We start from the raw sequence: 7,243 nt of genomic DNA, 5'->3' as shown, positions 1-7,243 counted from the left end.
TCCCATTTCTTGGTGTATCTTTAGCAAACCAAGTAAACCGATGCACTGCAGCTCTTACTAAAGTCTTTCTCTGTTGTTGCTATATGTGGGTCAAAGAGGAATCTTTTGAAAACAGGAAGATAGGAAAACTGCCCAGCAGTAAATGAAAGGGGTTTACAAAGCTGGAGCTATTCTCTTAAATGTCTGACCAGACAGCCGATAGTCAGTAGAAATACTCTTAAGTACAAATATTTCTACACCTGCTCCATCACTTTTGTACCTTTATAAACACAGAAGCATCTGGAAGGCAGTTCCAGTCTGAGATTCAATTAACTTGTGCTATAATAAGGGGCAAAGACTTGAAGTTAGCAGTACAGAACTGAGGTACAGAGGTATGATTGACGTGAGCCTGTATTCAACCTCAGCTTGAAAGGAAGCGCACAGTAAACAAATAGCATGCTCTCAAAACATTTCCTGTGTATTAAATTGTCAAAAGAAAAAAAAAGAAAACCCTCCTTTTTTTTGGCAACATGAAATGATGTTTGATTATAAGATATCACTGCTGTCCAGGAGATCAGTGCTAGAATATGTGAGCATTGTGGCTTGTTGATGAATTGAATAAGTCTGAGCTGCTCTGTAAATCTCTGAGTTGAAGGACGAGCAGTATCTCATGCTGGCCTCTATCTGAGGGAAGAGAAAGCCTTGCGGCAAAGATAGAGAGGAAAGCGGGCAGTGGGGAGAAATCCGGTAATTTCAACAATTTCAATATTGTCCTTCTGTGAGAGTAAAAACACTATCCTTGTCCCTCTGATTATGTTCTTTAATTCTTAAGTAAAATATGTTGATGAATGTTGATTGATCTATATAGGCTTGCTTGGTATACTGTACTTGAGTTTCAGTGGTTGTTTGAAGAGATAAATTTGTATGTGTTTATCTGTGTGTCCAGCTATTTCTGGAGCCAAGCATATCATATTGCTATGACATCAAACGTCAATAATCAAAAGTGCCCACTTTTGGTTCCAAACTTTTTTGAGGGCTCTACTCACATCCAGGCTCTGAGTACTTAAAGCATAGCAAACTCCCCTCACTAAATGATTGACAGTGTCAAATCCAGTCTCAAACCTATTATGTTTTACTTCACTGCTCATTTCAGTGCTCTCTCTTACGATGGCCACTGAATGTGAAGGTTCTGAGGCTTGATCGTGTTTGCTAAATGTACTGTAAACTGCACAGTAATTAATGTGCGGAACATTGATGTCAAAAAGCATGTCACCTACAACATTTTCACCCATTATGCAAACTTTTGACTCACTGATTTGAAGTCATTTAGATCCGTTGTACTGGTAATGTTTGTTGCAGTAGCAGAGAGTAATACAACCAACATAACACATTTACGCTGTATGACTCCATGCTCTTAGATAAAAAAGCCAATCAGTCTTTGTTGTTTCTGCGTGGAACAATGAATAGCAAATCATTGATTATATATGTCTATTCTGACACTCAAACTAGTGGAACAGTATCAGCCTCAACAGGCATTGTTCAGAATTAGATGACTAGTCAGCAGTGCCGCAGCTCTGTGGTAAAGAAACGAACATGTTTACAGCTGATGGTGGGACTTTTAATTCTAATTTCAATTTCATTTAATTTCATATGCCTTAACTGGGCATATGAAACTTATCTTTGTTTGATTGTTATATTCTGTCTGTAGTAACTCTTTTTTCTCATTGGAACATCTCTATTTTATTGGTGGAGGTCAGATCAGAGGGGCAATTTTCTGAGTAGTTTTACTTATTCTCTGGAAATATAACACAACATCTTCTATTCTTCAATCCTCCAAATAAAGTTCTCTAGAAAGTCCCAAAATAAATAAAATCAGATATTCAGCACAAATCAGTAGTAATAGTTTTGGGTAAGGCCTTCTAATTCAATGCAAAAAAAAAAAATATATATATATATATATACATATATATACATATATATACATATATATATATATATATATATATATATATATACACTTTTTACCCTAACACTTTCCAAGTATTTTTTAAATCTATTCGAAAAATTTGAATACAAACGTCATTTAAGATTTTTCTTTTATTTCTTCTTATTGATTAAAGCGTCACATTTGCATTCACATTCTTCTTATCCGTGTTGTTAATTTTGTTATGATATTGTACCATTTTAGTAAAGACTAGTTTTGAGAAGCACAAGGGCATTTTAACTGCATCTCTCACTGTAAAGACCATGACAATTCTTAAATATTAAAGATGAATACTAAAAACATCTTCCGACTGTCTGTCTGTTCTGATGTAGATTAATTTCCTACAAAGTACAGCAATGGCACTACCTTAATAATAAGTCGATCTATGGCATAAATGCTGTAGGCATACAATGTGGGGAGTTGTAAATTCATTTGGTTGTGTGTTTGGATGCTTTCTGCCCTCTTGTGGTGCAGATCTGTAGCTTGAGTAACATTTCAAATTTGCTCATCAGCAAGATGCGCGAAATGACAAAGAAAGACAAATAATAGCAATAATTACATGCATAAAGCATGCAAATATTGAAAAGAAATAACACTAAGAAGCCGTTTGATGCATATAACCTCCATGTGAAATCTAGAAAAAGGACAGATGAATAGTTTTGGAACACATGTAACGCTTTCACAGGCAGCTCAGTTTTACATATGGGGTGCAAATTCTCATTTCTTGTGTCAATTAAATTGACAGTAATAAGATTGTGTTTTGCTAAATATGTTGCATGGCACCCGGACAAGGAATTCACAGTAAAACAAAAGATTTCTTTAAAGACACTCAAGTAAAAGCACAGAGTAGATTAAAATAATTTAGAATCTACAACATGATACATACATGATACATAAGCACCAATCCTCCCTGACTCTGAGCCAGATTAGACTGTGAGTGAATCTGTTCACAAGTGCACAGCTAAAGGTCGGTACAGTATTGGATTTTTTCAAATATTTTTCAAAATACCCCCTGGCATTGCAAATATTTTTGACCACTGCATAATACGTTGGGGAAGGATGAATCCCCACTCCTCCGTGCCCCCATCTCTCCTGCTCTCTTACACAGACACAAAAACGCACAGATACCACAGCGCAATGCCTGCCAATCTGCACAGAAAAACACCGCTCTGGGTTATTCATCGATTGACCATTCAAATCCCAACATATGTTTCTCTGCTTCTATTCCGCTGTGTTCTCAGAAATGGACGACTTCCTAATTCTTCCACAAGGTTTCCTACCCTGTTCAGGAGTCACTCGCACACCATGTAAATGAGAAGAAAAAAAAAGAAGGAGGAAAGAATTTAAATTAATCCAAAATATGTACAAATGTGCTTGTGCACTTGTACACATGTGTATCAGTGTGTGCTACTGTGAACATTTTGACCTTTTTAGCAGAAAAATGCAAAGAGAGTATATCATACTAACTGCACTGATAAAACTACATGTTCAGGTATGAATGATAGCAAGCATCAGCAGATGAATCTGAGAGTGTTGGTCTACTTTTACAGTGCATAGTAATTCACCTCAAGTTGCTGCACTGTCAAACATCTCAGCTTTACTTTGCTTTTCATGTCTTCCTTTAGTCCAAAATGTTTTTTTTTTCTCTCCGAAACCTCCTCCTGCTTCTATCTCTGTCTTTTTCCTCGTGTTATCCACCCTTTTGATCACCTGAAACATCAGTCCTTCACCACCAGAAGCTGTGGTTTATGTCTCCCTGCTGTCCGTGACTTGCTGCCTGCCTTCAAGTGAGAGAGCCTCCCTGCTGAGCAAGTGCCAAACTTGAGAGTTTGTGGGAGAGCTGAGCACATTTTACATGGAGGACTGCCTTAATGTTTTTTTGTTGGTGGGAAGACACACAGGGTGCTGCGCTTCAGATACACTTTGTTCATGTGTGCAAGGCCAAACTAATCCCTCTATGTCTCCTCGCCTCACTCTCCCAGACACTAAACCAGCAAAACCTACAGCTATCACAGAAGCAAATGTATCCGCTTTGAATATTCTGAATAAAAAGCTTTGTGTCTCTTTATATGTTGAGCTCTTGGCTGATATCATGTAGGGATGTTATTATTTTATCTGGTAGGGATTAGAAGGAGACATGGCCTCTGTAGGTCTCCCTCAGAGCAAAGCCAGACCTCCCATGGTAATTTCTCAAGGTGAAGAGGAGCGTTTGCAATGTTTCAGCTTTGAAGGTGGACTCAAAATACAATAACAGAAATAACAGAAGCCCTGCTGTACAGGACACGCCAATTCAATGGCACTACTTGTTTGCAAAGATCTCAGAGGCCAGGATCTATGGTGGCCCTGAGGTACAAAATAGAAAAAAAACAGAACAGAATTACAGGAAACAAAACAAGGCAACGTAAAACTAAACATCTCATAAGAGCAGCAACAAAACAGGAAATACATCAGAATTTGATTAATGTTTTGGGGGGGATTTTCTAAAATGTTGGTGTTTTTTTCTTTGGTAGCTCTTTTTCTTTGGTTGCTCTCCTGGTTGTGTTATGGGTTTTTGTTGTCCTTTGCACCTCCGTATGACTGTGTTTAAGGATTAAGACAGACTGTTCAAGTTCACACAGGTCCAGGTGTTAAATGAAACTTTTAGCTTCACCAGAACAAACACGGTAAATAATAACAAGAAGGAAAACATTAAAAAAAAGATATTTTCATTTTTTGTTTGCCCAGTTTTTGTTTGCTCATAAATTGTATGAGCCTCTCTACATGGCAAAACGGCAACGAAATGCACATGATGCATACGATTAAAGCAGCTCCCTTAAGTATTTAAAAATAGGTCTGCATGTCCAGCCTTTTGAGATTTAATGACTATACTGTGACTCCACAGAGAATTACTGCCAGTAATTGATTATTAAAACTTGAAATTGCAAACCATATCCATTATTTGACAAGTGCATGTGTTATCCTTGTAATTAACAAAGCTTGGTGCTTACCATTTGCCACTTACAAGACCCCCTGAAAAATATATCAGAGGTTAGAAAGGCAACTTATGGAGCAAGCATTGTCTGGGCAATTATCTGAGACATAATGCATGACCCGAGATGCCCAAAACCTCAAGAATTTCCACCAAAGCACCTCCACAATCACAAAAAATTTCCAGAAGGTAAGATACTAATTGGTTAGCAGTTGTACTGGTTTACTATAATGTTTTTCTCATTTGAGCTATTAAATGGGAAACATTTTAAACACCTAAAATTAGCTGCTATTCTCAATGCACAGAAGTCCCTTTTTTAGATTCATTGTAGAATAACAGACTCTTCTTTTGTCACTTAATCATTTCACACAACACAGAGTGAACATGTTCTATGGCATTCATAATATATGATGAGAATAGCCTGCAACAATCACCTTTTGTGCATTCATGACGCAAAAAAAAAAATCAAAATGCAAAAATGTGTCATTGCTATTGCATTTACTGTTTTTCATTTAACATAAAATAAATCAGATATTACTATTGTGTTTATCATTATTAAAACTATCAATGTTAAGCCTGTGTAATCTATAATCTACGAAAACAAGAGATAATTGTTGCCCTGTGTTTGAGCAGTGTTTACGAAACATTAAATCAACAAAATGACAACGCAAAAAAGTAGTACTCCAACTGTAACTACCCCAGAGTGAGCCACAGTCTGGTAATTGTAAATGATTAACCAATGAACTCATTAGTTAAGCAGTCTGATGTGTATTCAAAATCTGTATTGTGTGTGTTCTTTTTCCAATAAGGGAAAACAGGAAAAGGTTGTGTATTTTTATTTTTTTTCAAACTGACCCACGATTATCTTAGCCCAAGTCCACTGTGGCCTCTGTAGAGCTGTTGGATTTGCTTCTGGCTTTTGATAGTCCTGATGGGAAAGCTTTTTGCAAAGGAACAGTTAAAGCCTCTAACCTCCACTACAACACGCCTCCCCCCAAACAAAGATATTCTCTTTTCCTCATAGACCATAACCAAAGTCCAGATAATGCCTTTTTGGGATTCAACAGTAGAGTTTTCATTTCATTGAAGACAATCTGTCAGTGGCCAAAGACAGAGAAGGCAGATGACTGAATATAGACAAGGGAATACAACAAGAGTTGACAGTTGATAGTTCCGAAGTATAAAAAACCTGAAGTCATAAGAATGAGTGTGCAGCCAGGAGTGAATCCACTGTGGTGCGGTGGTGTAAAGTGTTACAAACAGTTGTAGTTGTCCACGAGGGCCAAGACAGAGCAGAGACAGGCTTTCTTTACTGGGAGAGATGGTGTATCCACAGGCCGTTTGGGCTGGGTAGAGCTGGATGAATTCATTAAAGGAAGCCCAGTCTCTCTCAGCTGCCATCTCTCCCCCTGCAGCCAAACTCCGATCAATGGCAGGAATACATCCAAAACAACATTTAGCACAAGACCTCGGAAGCAGAGGTGCATTTTAGACTTCTCTGTGTGCGCACATCTCGCCTGGATGTGAGCACTGTTTCGAAATATGCGATTGAAGCAGAGCAGGGGAGGTATAGGGGCAATGTGTTGGTCTCATAACAGAGAAGATTGACAAGATATTCTGTTCCATTTTCTGTTGTGTGGGCAATCTATATCCATTAGTATTTTTTTTTTCTATGTAGTCTATATAGTTCTTTGGTGATTATAAGGGAAATATGATTAACACAAAATTAATTCCTGACCTTGTACCTCAGACTTTTCCACTCATTATTAATGTAAAAGCAACTGCACATAAATCATCACTGTAAAAAGATCTACTTAATGTCATTTATAACACATTCAGATTCTTGGATCATTGTTAGCACATAAAACTTTTTGACTACAGCAAATTACATTAAACACTGACATAGTTGTGCAACTTTTTTGGTTTAAACTGATCTAAATTGTATATTTAAAAAAAAATGTACATCAGTTTTATGTTATTTAAATTCAAATTGTATTAGTGTGTTGCAAAGCTCCTTCTTGTACCATCTTATGGTCATAACAGCACAGTATGTAAGCACATACTGCGTATAGAGCTGTATTAACCCATATATTGCCCACATAATAATTCAGTAAATCACACTTGACAATGTTTATCTAATGCGACCTGTTCACAGGCTGCACAGTGAGACTAAATTTAACAGCCTCCTCGTGAAGTCACAATGAAAATCTTCCCTTACGGAGCAGCACCCAACTGTGTGCTGACGAGATGGCTCAGTTGGACAATCTATCTCATAGTTAAATTGTGTGTCATTGAAGCTGTGGAATAAAACT

Source organism: Odontesthes bonariensis, chromosome 12 (assembly GCF_027942865.1).
Source record: "Odontesthes bonariensis isolate fOdoBon6 chromosome 12, fOdoBon6.hap1, whole genome shotgun sequence".
NCBI classification, from domain to species: Eukaryota; Metazoa; Chordata; class Actinopteri; order Atheriniformes; family Atherinopsidae; genus Odontesthes; species Odontesthes bonariensis.
This window is presented reverse-complemented; position numbering follows the sequence as displayed.